This window comes from Pinus tabuliformis, chromosome 9, assembly GCF_031772625.1.
Source record: "Pinus tabuliformis cultivar Carrire ecotype Pingquan chromosome 9, CPIR1, whole genome shotgun sequence".
Classification (NCBI taxonomy): Eukaryota; Viridiplantae; Streptophyta; class Pinopsida; order Pinales; family Pinaceae; genus Pinus; species Pinus tabuliformis.
This window is the reverse complement of record NC_142307.1, coordinates 728514526-728530137: the sequence shown is the minus strand read 5'-3', so window position 1 is coordinate 728530137 and position 15612 is coordinate 728514526.

Here is a 15612-nt window from a genome sequence, read left to right as displayed (position 1 = left end):
GAACCATGGGCATGTCTCAAAACATCCTTAAACTAAGGGACTAAAGTTCCTTTGACTCCTATGACCTTCGTGCTCTGCTCCCTCAAAATGTGGAGACTTTACATAATTAACAAAATTAGTTACAAAATTTACCCCAGGGGACCCTGTCCCAACAGGTCCCCAACACAATTTCATGACTCGTCCTCGAGTCACTCTATTGGTGGCACCTTGATCTTCGCCTGCAGCTCAATGAACTCAATCTTCAAAACCTGCAGGTTTGTTTTTCCCTGTGTAGTAGCTTAGCGCACTTCCTCGACTAGTTTTTCAGTAGTTGGGCCTTCAACTGCAAGGCCCATGGTCCTTTGTGTCTACTTCATCCCTTTGAGCTTGCTCTGGACTAACTGAGTCAACTAACTGGCCTCATCTATCTATGGCTGCATCCTTGAAGATATGATCGCTTCCTTGTGACACAGCTCATCAATTTCATTTTGGATGAGCTTTCCTTCCTGTAATCTAGCGAACCTTTGCATCGGGGCTAAGGTCTGCGTTGTTGACATGATTTCATCAAACTATCTCTACTTGTCCCTTATGTTCGTGCCAATCTTCTACAGAGTCATATCCTCTTGCAGCAAGGCCCATAACTCCATGGCCTACTCAAATAGTCTGGTTCATCCCTTGAATACATCTTCCAAGGTGGTCATTCCTTCTTTAATAGCATCTCTACACTACTCTCTGAGATCAGGAGGAGTAGTGGGTTACATCTTTAGTTGTAACTTGGAGATTTGCAGCTGCATATCAAACCTGATGCGGCGGAAAATTTCATCCTTAGACTCTTTAACTACAGCGGTTAGCTTTTGAATCTTCTCTGTGGAGGCCACTTCTGCTGGCACCTTGAGCTCTGGAAGCTCACCGCAGGCCTATGCAATAGTTTCTTCCAGTTGTTGGCTTCATGTTGTCACCTCCTAATTTTCTTTAAGGGCATGCGCCTTTTCCTCAAAGATCTAATGGTTATTGGTTTTGACTTCGTTGATTACCAGCAGTGTGCATTTATCCTGAATCCTGAGTTCATCGAACACCCCTTGGTGTAGCTCATGCAAAGTCTAAATGGGTAGCGCTACCAAATTCGGACTTAGATTCTTCATCTACAACATTTGTGTCATATCTTCACCTGAGCCACCATGCAGGGATCCTTCTGGCCATTGCACGATGTGGAGATCCATAGTGATTTTTGCGTCCAAGACTGACCCGCTCACTTGATTTTGGCTTGCTTGATTCATGCTCACATGTCCCACATTCGCTTGAATTAGACCTATTTGTACTTGAAAATACCGCAGACCATGTTGTACGTTACTAAGTGATTACTGGTATTGTTCTTCAAAATATCTCATGAGATCCATCGTCGCATTGTAGACCACATCCCCAATTTCATCCAAGTCCTCTCTATGAGGACCAAAAGCATCACGCCCGCTGCTTTGTCAGACTTTTGCTTCTTGCGTTTCCCTATGGAACTCCTCTTCTTTTGCTTCTTGACAATGAAGGGGGACTCAAATTATGCGCCCCCTTCTTCCTCCACCTCTATTTCTTCCTCCACCTGTGTTTGCTTGGGGTCAGACTCATCAAAGTCGATGGTGGCCTGCGATGTAGTCTTTTCCTACGCTACTGCTTTTCCCTTGGCCGCCACTTCTTTTTCGCTCACAACAGCTTCTTTCTCCCTCGAAGAAACTTCTTTCTTCTGCGCAACTTTTTCTCAAGTGATAGCTTTCTGTGCCTCCTTCTTCTTTTCTACTTTCATGGTCTGCATTGTTGAACCTTCATCAACCATGGTCTGCGCTGCTGAACCTTCAACATCCATGCTGGTACTTGCACCAACATTAGAAGGGGTGAACCAGTTACTTGGCCACTTGCTGATGACCCCTTGTATATCTTCCTTGGAAACCAAATAAGGCAACTTGTGCCATATACCCATAACATCCTTCTTTGTGTGAATATGAAAACTATGGAAATCTTCCTTAAAATCAGTGATATTAGCATAATGCGCGTGCAAAGTGGGTGATAACCTTGGTCACTAGTTAATCACCATTCTCAATTCTATCTCAAACAAAACCCAAATATCTTCATCTCTGTTACGTGCGCGAGGTCTTTAGTAGCCCATAGCAAAGCGAACTTCGCTACCTCCAGTAGGTCCAAGTCCTGCTGAGGGAATTGACCCTCTTCGGGTATCCTCCATGCCACTAAAGCAATAAAAAAAAACAATCAAGTGTAGTGAAATGCCTTGCCCTCATCCTCAGCCTCCTTGGAGTCCTCCAGAAACTCCTTACATAGATATTGAGCCCATTTATACTAGACTCCATTCATGCACTACACAACCAAAGAGACAACTGGTGTTGATACTTCATTTGTGCGACACTTTCTCATGATCTTATTGGCTAATATCTACGCAACAAACTACATGATGCCATTGGATATGGACTGAATAGAGTATCTGTGTGACTTCTTGACCAAACCAAATTTCCCTTCATTTGGTACGCAAACTTCTTTTCCTGTGAATTTCCTATGAAAACCTCCACAGGGTCCACTCCTTGGGATGGCAGCAATGTTATACGGTGGATCGGCAGATAGGTGATCAGGATGGGTTCTCCCAGCGAGAGACACCCATCGTATACTAGCGTCAATAGTTAGCACACACAAATGGTGTTAATATTGGTGTGACTGAAGTGCGGCACCCACAACATGTTTAGGATCCCCGCGCCCTGAACTCCAGCCACCCAGTTCATTGGTTCAAGGTGCGTGACACCCGACTCCTCATAGTAGACCTTCTTAAGGTACTTGTTCAGCACTAATTGTTGAAATTTCTCATGGTCCCCAACGTCCCAATCCTCCATTTTTAGATTTGGTATCTGAGCCACCAACAGACCCTCAAACAACACATTCTCTAGTAGAAAAGTCATAGAGACCATGAACTTCATAGCATCTGGATCTTTGGGCACCTTCATCGTGGATTTTCTAGGTGGTATGTACTTCGGCAACTGAGTTAATGGCTCAACCTTTTCTACATAAACCTCCTCTATTCCTCCTCACAGTTCTTCCTCATCCAGATCTAGCGACTCCGTCGGTTGTTTGGACTTATCCATTTTTCCCTTATGGAGGATTTCTATCAGGTTTTTCCATAGTGATTGTCACACCGGCACTTGTTGAGGCTTCTTTTGTTTCATAGAAGTACATGGATTAGGTGATGGCGACCTAGGCATGATAGTAGGGAATCTTGAAGATTGGGATGCCACTGTCTCAAGTGGGATTGGCTCCGTCTCAAGGCAGTTGCAACAATTCTCTCAAGGAAGTTCTTACAGTAGTAATCAGGCAAATTTGCGAACAACGGTCATGAAATAAGTTCCTCCCAATCTAGCTCAAACATATAGCCCTATACTTGGCACAAAGCAAGGCGAAAAACATTAAGGAAAACTCTTAGGAAACAAAGTGTTTGAATGTGGTGCGGTATGCCATATTTATAGACCAATTTGAATTCAAATCCAGCTGTTCCCTCCAATTCCTGGTCATTAATGCACATTTGGCAGCAGATTTCAAAATATATTCTCCATAAATGCTTCCCCCCCGCTCCTTTCAATAGAAAATTCTCCATCCAATCAGCCACAGTGCTTCCAACGGTCACTTTTTGGCTAGGCTACGCGGGGCCCACCCACCTAACATAGCCCCATCAACGCAACTCCCCTTGGTTCCATGCTTCAACTTGTCACGCAACCCCTTCACTTTGCCTTTCTAACTTTCGAGAAGCGTAGTTTAAAGTCCTGTACTTCCTTGCAGCTGCCTGGACTACTAATACTATCTCACAACATGTAGTCATTGCGCAAGGGTGGTATCACCCCTGTACATCTTCAATCACTTCCATTGAATTTTCCCGGAAGTGTTTCCCTATTCAGCTTCGCGAGCTAAACTTCACCTCCATCTGTAATTTCCTTCACAAAATATGGCCCCAGCCAATGCATCTGAAATTTTGCCGGGAAATTTGTTAATTTACTGACATATAGAAACACTAAACCTTCTATATTGAATATGTGCTATTTGATATGGCGATCGTGCCATGCCTTTTCACGGCCCTTCTACACCTGTTGATCAAATCCAGCCAAGAAACTATCCTCCTCCAATTCAACGAGTTACACGAGCCATTCTTCCATGGTATCACAATCAGCGATGTCTGTAATGGATGAAATCTATAAACTTGGCACTATGTACTCCATGGGCATTACAGCCTCCTGTCCATATACCAGTCTGAACGATGTTTGTCATATCAAATTTTTGCAGGTAGTCCTTTCGCTTCACGTTGCAAATCTTCGTCAAATCACTTTCCAAAATTTTGTTGAAGGCTTCTACTGTGCCATTCGCTTGAGGGTTATAAGGCATACTCTTCTGATGATATATCTGGAATTCCTCAAGAAATGAAACAATTGTCTCATTCAAGACGTGTGTCCCCTTATCACTCATCAAAATCTTAGGGCAGCTGAACCGAGACAAGATATATTCAAAAATAAACTTCGCGACGGTAGTAGCGCTATAATCTTTTATAGTTTGTGCCTCCGCCCACCTCGTTAATTATTTAGTCAAGGTAATGATGTATTTGGCCTTGTCTTCTTCCCCAGTGGATGGATTAGTCCCATAAAATTTATTTCCCACTTATCAAACGCCTGCAATGTCACTTGCTGATTCAGTGGAAATTCATCTCTTCGCGATGGCCTCCCCATCCTCTGACAGACATCTCATGCCCTGCAATACATTTTGGAGTCCTTATGTACAGTCATCCACCAAATTCCTGCGCGTAGAATCTTCTACGCAGTTGCTCTTCCTGCATAATGTCCTCCCGCTACTCCTCCATGGGCTTCTACAAGGATATTTTTCTGCTCATACTCCAGAACATACCAACTCCAGAACATACCTACACAGTATTTCATAAGATCCCATTTTATATAGATGTCAATGATAACAGAGAAATCCACAGCTCGAACCCCTAATTCCTTCTTCTGTTATGTCGAATATCCTTCAAGAGTTGTACATGTAGACAAGAATTGAATAATGTCTTTGAAATGATCATCTGTAACGTGAATAATGAAGAGTTGCGCATTAGGAAACCCTTCCTCCATACTCGTAGGTTCATCTCCATTCTCAATGCGCGATAGGTGATTTAGACCAACATCTAGGGGTCTTGGCTTCACATTTACTTCGAAATCATATTCCTAGAAAAGTAGCAACCATTGGAAGATCTTCTCCCCCAACGCAAGCTTATTGACTAAGTATTTCAGAGCAAAATTATCTGTATACATCTTGAAGTGTGCACCCAATAGATAGTGCCTGAATTTTTGCAGTGCATACACCATTTCCAAACCTTCACGATTTGTGGTTGAATAGTTATTTTCCACCTTTGACAACTTTCTACTGGAAAATTCTATTGGATGGTCAATATCTCCTTCGCCTGGTTAGGTGAGCACAACTCCTAGTGCTATGTAGGAAGCATCTATATGAAAGTGGAACTCCTTCTAGTCAGGGAACACTAAAATGGGCACGGTGATCATTTTCTCCTTCAAAATATCCAAACTCTTCTACCAGTCCTTGTCCCAGCAATATGTCGCATCATTCTTCAATAATTTTTCCATGGGTGCAGTGATTTGCACATACGCTTTGATGAACTTCCTATAATATCTTGTATGGCCCAATGTTGCGCGCAACTATTTAACATTCTTCGGGGCTTCCAAATTGAAGATTACTGCAATTTTGGCAGGTTCTACCATCAATTCTACTTGCAAACAACATGGCCCAAGAGTATCCCATAGGGTACGTAGAATATGAATTTATTCAAATTAAGGGCTATCTGATGCTTTTGACAAGTATCCAACATGAGGCACAAACTAACAACATGTCACTTTACTAACCCGAATTTGTCTAGTCATTGAAGTAGACTTCCAAAAATTTATGGATAAATTCCTTGAAGGCCACAATAACCACCCTAGAGAATATTGCAGGGGCATTCTTGTGCTCGAAATGCATCATTGTATATTGAAAAAGCCCCATTCAGTTGCGAAGGTAGTCTTACTTTTTTCCTTCGGCGTGATCTTGATTTGATGGTACCTTTGAGAATCCATTTATGAATGAATATGCTTCCTGGCCTCCAACATTCTCCAGTACCTCATCCGTGAAAGGCGTAGGGAATGGATCGTGGAAACACGCTTCATTCAACTTCCTTAAGTTTACACATATTCGAATTTCACCCTAAATTTTTTTTCTTGAACCACCATGGGACTAGCCCAGTCTGATTCCTCAAAAGGTTCAATGATCCCGTCTTCAAGCATTTTATCCAATTCCTTGTGCACATTTTCCTTATACTTAGGATTTAATCGGTAGGGGTGTTGTTTCACTAGCTTTGCATCTAGCTTTAAAGTGATCTTCATGACTCCTAGATCACCTAGTATCCCTTTTAGATCAGAGAACTTGGTGGGAAACAAGTCCTGATACTCTCCCAATATCTCCATGACCTTATCTACTGTATCTTTGTCCCAATAGTCACCTATGTTTGTGAACTTCGGTTGTGATTCCAATCCAATATTCACATGCTTGGTATTTAAAGACTCTGATATATCAAGGATTTCTGCCTTAGGCCCCTTGACTTCGCGTTGTCCTTCAGACTCAGGAATGTCGATGTTCCTAGGATCTTCTTCACCATCTTCCTATGGTCACATTGTAGCATTCAAGCACATGACACAACTGCGTACCCCAATCTGGTTGTACCCATTCAACCGGTTCTTCAGGAATTCTGAATATTGCAGATTTAATCTCCTTCAGTGCTTCATCTATACATTCAAACCCATCTTCAGAGCTAAAAGTTAGCAAAAAATTTCTTTCAAAACATCCCATTCTGCGGTTTCATGTTGCACCTTCGTTTCTAAATACCAATTCATCGAGATTGTATCCAAAGTGTGGCAAAAGATATGAACCCACTCTGGTTGCGATTATTCTCCCCATGCCTTTGTCCAACGAGCTAATTACTCGCATGGATTGTCCTTCCCTATGTATTTCTCCACAATGTGGGTATTAGCATACCTAAATCTCAACTTCATCATTCTTTCATTATCCTTCCAATCTGCAAAATTGTTCTTATGCGTGCCCCACTAATGGGCAAGCGTAGCTCACAGCGCAATGTCTAACGCTTGGAACTGATGTTCCTCTCGTACATCCCTTTCAAATTTATCGAAAAAAATATTGACATCCTTAACCCATCATAATATGGTAAATTGTGTACCTCAGTGGGTGTACATCATAGCTATTTGGTAAGCCTCTTGTAGCGCAGCGATGATACTTCATACAAACGGTTATGCTTGTGCTCGAGCTCCTCATCTGAATTTGAATTATAGGAGCTGTCCTTCTTCCACGTGATTCACCCTTCTACCATAGGGTTGATCCAATATTCATCCTGCACAGTCAGCTTATAGATCTGCTCAATGTCATCGTCTTCTTCATAATCGTGGACTGGTTCAGTATATTGTGCACCTTCAACTGGATCCAATGGCACAATTACCCTTAGTTCTTTCTTTTCAAATGTCATACTGCGCCTCTTCATATTGATGAATACGTTCATATCAAATTCCCAATCGATTGCAAGCACCGTTGGGTATGGGTTGTTGTCATCCACTATTTCAATCACTTTGAAGTCGGCTATGGCATGCACCCCTTCAATATCTTCAGTCGCTCCATGTAAGCACCCCATAGGAATAATATTATGTTGATTGGCCATTCTCAGCTGGATTAGGGACCACTGTAGTGTTGGTCTTCCCATTCTTTCCCAAGTTTTCTTTGGCAGAATGTTTGCATTGGACCCCAAATCAAGAACTACCTGTTCCATTTTGTATTCTCAAATTTGCGCAATCAATCTCATTTCATGACCAATTTGTTTCTTACTTTTTCCCACCTTATGTACTGTGCATTGTTCTAGTAGAGGCTTATTCTTACCAGTGAAACTATCTATCAATTATTACAGTCCTTCTACTTCCTTCTTATCCCTTAGGAGTTTCATGCATGTTTTCAAAAATGATGCTAATAAGGAGGGGTCTTCCTCCTGCGCAACACTGTTATCTTCAGGCTTTCCCGTATTTTGAGTCCTTGATGTAGAAGTTCCTTCATCTGCAAAGCTCCTTTTCGCTTCCATAAATATTTCCTTTACCTTGTTTACATCAAATCCCATCTCCTTATCAACAGGCTTATGAACCCACACATCGTCTTCTAGCTACTTCCCTTTATCTTCTCCAGTAGCTATACCGCTTCGCATAAAAATATTGACACTAGGCCCATCTTCGCGAGGCTCCGACCTCATCATTTGGATATTCTGCGTAGGCTACTGGGCCTGAGCCTTATTTTCTTGCATCTTCATGATAAGCACTAGGAAATCTTGTATAACATGGTCAAACTGTCGACAATATTGATAGGAAGGGTGTGTTGGATTTTGACAATCACATGCAAAATGACCTACTTCCCCACAATTGTAATAGATGATCTAACCACAACCCCTTCCAGCTCCTCCTCCTTGCCCTCTTCCTCGGCCTTGGAATCCTCTGTGCACCACAGTTGTGCCCTGATCCTAAGGATGAGTCTCTACCTACATTCTATGCATAGGGGTTCCATCCATAACTAATTGATAACTTCGACAATGGTGCTCATCATGACCTACATATTTGCAAAACTACAAAACAACTGTTGGGGTTCTGCACAAACTTTTGTAGTAAATGACAATTATCTATCACATATTTTCAAGCAACCTAACAAATAACGCACCACATTGCTACTCTCGTGCTCGACCCAACGGTATTTTCTGGCTTCAGGGGGACAAGGCCTGCCCCAATAAGATAATTCTGATAGACCGGGAAATGGTCCTTATCGTGACCATGGCCTTTGCATTTCAAGCACCAAACTTCTGCACGAACCTCAGCTTGGACTTCCTTCCCCATTTTGAGGCTCTGCAACTCCATATGTAAGCTAGCTAACCGTAGCTGAATTTATTGTACCCCCAGATTCATATCCTGAATGGGTGAAGCTTCCAATCATAGCAATCTCTTATGCTTTAGCCTGCATGCCAATTTTATTCTGTGAAAGTGACTATATCAGATGGGGTAACAGTGAATCAATGTACCAATCCCTATGTTGCTCATCCGTGATTTGCATATTAGCCTGTTGGAGCAGACACTTCAGTCTCTGGTCAAAATCCCATGCGGACTCATTTACCTTCTACTGGATCTCTTTGACCTCCATCACCGACTAGGCTTGTGACTTAGGCTTCTTAAATTCACTATTTAGTACCTTCCTCGTCTCTTCCAATGTTACATTTGGATGCACTAAACAATACTTAATGTACCATCTTATCACTCTATCTTGCAATGCAGTAACTAGATGGGCTTTCTTCAAATCATAATCTGTGACTTCCACACAACATCTGCAACAAACCAAAATTGTTCAAGGTCTTTTTTCCCTATACCCTTGAATATGAGCATCTTCATCGCATTGGCCATGTTGAATAGAAGAGCTGGAGGTGGAGGTAAAGGTGTAGGTGTAGGTGTGTGAGGTGGAGGTGATGGTGGAGGCAGAGTGGATTTGGTATCCCTACGATACCCTACTTTACCATATGTAGCGCACTTAGAGGTGTCCTAATAACACTACTTTCTTCATCACTGTTAGATGCTCCCAATGGAGGACTATATTCAACACCTGAATCTAGGTCTCTTCTGAATGTTTTTCCACTTCGCGTAGCTCCCATTAGATCTCTTCTAAACATTAATTTAATGGCATAACCCTTTTCTCGCACAATATAATTTTAATCCAAGTCTTCAGGGATTTTAGATACTTACCTCTATTTCCTTTCAAGAATTTCTGTTCATTTTACAGATGTATCGATCGCAAACTCAATGATGAATCCACCCAAAATGATATCGATCTAGTAATCGACATCCCTCGCGATCTTGTTTTCTGAGGCTTCCAGACACCTTGCCAACTCTGGAGTCCACACAATAGGGTTGTCCAACTTCCACGTGCCTTAGATATCTGCCAATTTTGACAAACACTAGTGTAATTCACATGGAAAAGAACAAAAGAAAATTTTGTGCTCAGATGTATACATATATCTATTCAGCCACTCTTCCTTTGACAGACACAAATTCTTGTTTTCCTGAGTTGCAAATTCATGCAGCTTCCGATCTATCCACTTCTCAATTTCTTTCTTAGTTGGGAACCATTTATTCAACATCACACATTCTTCAGATGGATCTTGGTCCCAACAATAGATCCATTTGTTGGCTTGAGGGGTCCTGACCCAGGTTTAGAGTTAGCTGCGCCAACCAACAAAACCCTTAATTGTTGGCCCTTTCGGCAACAACCTACATAGTGCAGGTTGCAGTCTCACCTGAAGCAGTATTGGGGGATGACAGAACCAGGTTTCTACATCCAGAGGTCTATGTGATGGGCTTCTATTACTTCTAGGGCTTTATCTCAACCTTCGCGAACCCTACCCCTTTAAATGCAGAAATCAATGTAACTTATAGAAACAGAATCTAACCCTTCACGGAACACTTTGAACATTCATAACATCATGTAAACTATCATATCTACTATTTTCGCTCACTAATTAAGTGTTTCTTCATATAAATACATAAAACATGGCAAATACACATAAATTTCGTAAGTAAATTAAAAGGCACATATACACAATTACTGTTCTAAAACCATTCTTTATTATATATAATCCTTCTATTACAGACTATTCTTCCCCGCACACACAGATGCAAGGGGTCGCACACTAATCTTGCGGACTTACCAAGGTCTCTGCCCACATAGCTAGAGGAGCCTTCCCCTTCACCTAAGTACAGAAAACAAACTTTTCTGCCTCAGACTATTTCCCCATACAATGATCTTCAATTCAACTGACTTCCTATGACTCGCTATGACTCCTTTATAAAGCTTCTTCTTTTACAATACCATGGTTCACAAACCATGGGTGGGTCTCAAAACATCCTTAAACTAAGGGACTAAAGTCCCTTTGACTCCTATGAACTTCACACTCCGCTCCCTCAAAATGTGGAGACTTTACATAATTAACAAAATTAATTACAAAATTTACCCCAGGGGACCTTGTCCCAACACTTCTCCTCTCTAAGACTAATTCCAAATCTGAACTAACGAAAGGCTGAAAAAAAGTTGTGAACTGATCCTATGAATCCTTTTTATAATTGAGGCCTCTAATTTCTTCATTTTACTATGTTTTCCTTTGTTTTAATCATCACATGAAACCTATGACCTTTCACCTTCATTTTCTGTTATTGTCCATTATTTTAATAGCATATATTCCAATAATGCCTTTTTTCCTTTTGAAAGCCTTTTCCAATGCCTTTTCTAATTTACCTTAGCCATAATAAACAACAAGTGATTCCCACTAGAATAATTTTCCCAACATTCAGCTTTGAATACATGTCCCATGACCTTGGTCTTATTTTGCCTCTCTTAACTTTATTACATGAACTTTTAAGCCGCGACTGTTACAACGTAGATTAGGAGCAAGCGTGATAAAATAGATGCAATTGAGCCTAATGCAAAGAGAAAGACTTTAATAAATTGTTGAAGAATCGATTGAGGAACTTCAAGAATATCTTTCTAGCCAAATATAATCTCTATTGGGAGAAATACAACAAAATAAAATGAACCATTTGTGGTAGTTTCATCTTCTCCAATGTTAATTGCCCCAAATTCAATAATAGGAAGTAGACCTTATCACTTACTAATTAAAGATAATTCATGCAAGAAGGTTTCTATTCAAGGATTGGATAAACAAATTGAATACTAGACTTAATTTGGTTTTGAATATCTTGTTGGTCCATGGTTTTTGGCATCAATAGATCATGATAGAAGCAAATTTATTTTTTTTATGGTTTATCCATAACCTGCAAAGTTTTCAAATTTGTCTAAATACAAAATTACTTCAATACTAGTTGATTTAAATTATGCTGACATTATTGACATGGTGGAGTGACACAAATAAATGGGATAAATGCCAATTTCCCAATGTTCGATTCAATCTACTGCAAAAGTGAGAAAAAAAATATACTATAGTTAAAATTTATATGCACAATTGAAGAATGAGAAAATAATTAATTTAAATCAAGGGTATCATAATTCAAGAATTGGTGAGCAATATTTTGACCATTCTTTATGCTTCTAAGGTTAATAATAATGTCAAAAGTTTAATAGAAGCAAAGGATCTAGTGAAAAAATATATATCAAAGTTAAGATGAAAATTCCTCAACATGAATTAATGAAATCTAAGGAATTAATAAGGGCTTATCAAGAGAAGGATGCTTTATCTTCTAAAAATGATAGGTTGAGAGACTTATATTCTCAAATGTTAAAAGAGATTGAAAGTTTAAAACAATAGAAAGTGATATATAAATTTCCGTGGATATTCCATTGAAATAGTCCATCACAACAGATCTTATAATATTGGGAAATGTTAGACTATGAAAAGTGTTTTTTCCGTAGACCCTAGATTAATTAAATAAATTAGCTTTGATTGAATTTCTGAAATAAATAAAATAAAAAAAATGGAAAGAATAGGAACATAAACACACTATCCACAAAATGAACACTAGATTTACCATGGGAGAACTGTGGGACAAAATCCAACCAGAAGGTGAGGCGTGTCCTTTTCTCTAGGGAAAACTTTAACGATGCGATATTTACCATAGAATTTACAAAGGGAGGAAAATATTGTATCCAATGCCCATTTTAGGGTAGGTGAATCATTTTTCCATGGAAAGGCTTACCAACTCTATGAATAATATTTTATTGAAAATATTTATTAGGAAAAATTGTCTTATAAAATTATTTACATCGAAAAAATATTTATGACCGATGTTTCTTGCATTTGGTAAATATTGTCATTGTTAATTTTCTTGATGATATACCTAATTTGCATATTCTATTGCAATTTACTTCTTAAATGAGTATACATGATTTTAGTCTTGCATGTTCACATTTCCATGGAAAATATCAATATATGTTTGGACAATGATGGGAATTACTATGAATAATATTATGAAATAATCAAATTCAAAAAATACTCCAACACAACCCACAATTGAAGGGCTAATTGAAACATATTGTATTGGTGAATTTACACACAAATATTGATGTGAAATATACTTTTATAGCACACTACTTTGCACCATCTAGTAATGTAAAAATAACATAAAGTGGTGATAATCTTTGTGGTAGTCTTGGTCTTGGTATTGGGTCTTCGATATCTCACTTCTATCTAATTATATAAGAAGAGGATTTCCTTGGGTTTTCCCCTTTGTGGGGTTTTTCCCTGGATTCAAGCCTAATTTTGTGTTCTTTGTCTCTTTGTGAACTTCATGTTTTTAGTAATTGCTTGACGAAGAAAATATAAATTTAATGAGTATCCAACAAACATTCACAAGTAGTTATCAAGTGAGATAAATCAACCCTAATCTACAAGCATCTTGGTTTCTCAACATGGTATCAAAGCTAAGGTGAAGGAAGGACAATTTGAAGATCATTTTTGTTGGCATGTTTGAAGATATTTCTATAGCAGTAACTAAATTTCAAGACACTTATTGCAGCATTTATACTCAAATATACTCTTTTATCATGGGAAAAAAAGAAGAAGATCCAAATATCATCAACCTTGTAGCATTCATTACTCACTTTTTAAGAAGGCCATTGTAGCAACAATCTCTCTATTTTGAAATTATTGAAGGATTTTTGAAACATTGTCAAGCTCTTGCTCATTCATCACTTATCATTGAAGAAATCTTCATAAAAGCTTGAATCCATTATTGTAGTATCCATCCTTGAAGACACCAATATAGCGGCCACTAGTCAAGAACTTCCTCGGATACTCTTAGAAGCATTATCAACATTCTTGGAGCACTCTTATAACAACCTACTCTCCTTTAACAGGTAAGTAATTTACTACATTCTATGTCTCAAACTCCTCTTCAAATGACATATATTTGTAAGGAAGGAAACAATCTTGATGGAGCCTCTAATTTTAAGGCTTGGAAGAAAAGAATTGATTTGGTTCTCATAGAAAATGAAGTCATGGATTCCCTTCTAGAAAAAGTTCCTGAACCAGATAAATATAAGGCCCAAGAAGTGGCCAAATAAAATAAGGGAGAAGTTAGGGCTCAAAGTGTTATCACTCAGATTTTCCTTGAAGTTATCAGAAGAAGGAAAGGGGTCCGAGGTAACCACAAACCAACTTTTAAGTACAGAATCTAGCCAATCTGTACTCAGAGAGGGCTCTCTCTTTATGATTTAGCTTTGTTTATGGGATATTAGGCTAGTTATGAAAGCTTAGGGGGTTTTGATTTTGTTTGGTGGTGGAATTCAGGAGCAGATGGGTAAAACAAGGTATTTCAGGCCATTGGGCTATGGAGTCAACTGAAGATGGCTTAACTGGATCAGAATGATTCAACAAAGGAGGGCTTCACAGGGAAAGATAGCTAAACAAGATACAAATGATAACTTCAAAGGATGAAATGGTCTTGAAAGGGAAGAAGGGCAATTAAGAATCCTTCAACAAAGTCTCAAGATGAGGGAAAGTGGGTGATCACTAACAAAAAGCAATTAAGAATTCTTTGTTAAATGGCCACAATGATAAACTAAAAAGCAGGGAGCAATTAAGAATTCCCTACCTATGATAGCTTGGAAGAAAACATTGAGAATATAAACGATTTTAAAGACAAAATGCAGTAAAGCACTTTCTGAAATATACTTTTTCGTTTATCATTCATATATGAAACACATGTGAAGTATTTAAATGTTATGCTCTTAACCTGCAAAGTAATACCCAAACACAGAATATGCGAAGAAAAGATACCCAGAACACAGAATAGAAATGATTTTATTATTCAAAGAGAAATGTTCGCAGGCCTCTTCGAGGGGGCAACCTCCAATAGAGCAGAGCTCGATTACAAAAACAAGACACGATACTCCTCGCAGGGAGTCTCTATCCTTTATATATGACTCATACATGCAATACCACGGGCCAATACCGTGGGTTTTATTAATACCATCTATCTAATACTACCGCCCATTTGTAACTAACTGTGGTCCCGTCATTAATTGCGGGTTAACCACTTACAAATATTAATATGGGCTTTATTGATTCTTGACTAGGACGTGATCCCATGACATAAATAAGGGGGTTAGGGTGGGACCCTAACATGCCCTCCCCCTTAAGACTAGCCTTGTCCTCAAGGCTGAAGTTGCGGAAACTACTGAAGAATAGTGGCTGGTTCCCAAGTTGCATCTTCCGGAGAGGTGTCTTTCCATTTTACGAGGACCTCCTTAATCATGCGGCCGCGCAGGTGCTTGTCTCGTGTGTCTAGAACTTGTTCGGGTTGAAGCCAGATTGACCCTTCTTCGTCTAATTCAGGTAGACTGGTTTGAACTCGGCAATTTTTCCCAATCACTTTCTTGAGGCACGATACATGGAAAACTGGATGGACTTTTGCCGTAGGTGGCAAAGCCAACTTGTAAGCCACTTCTCCAATGCGTTGAAGTACTTGGTATGGT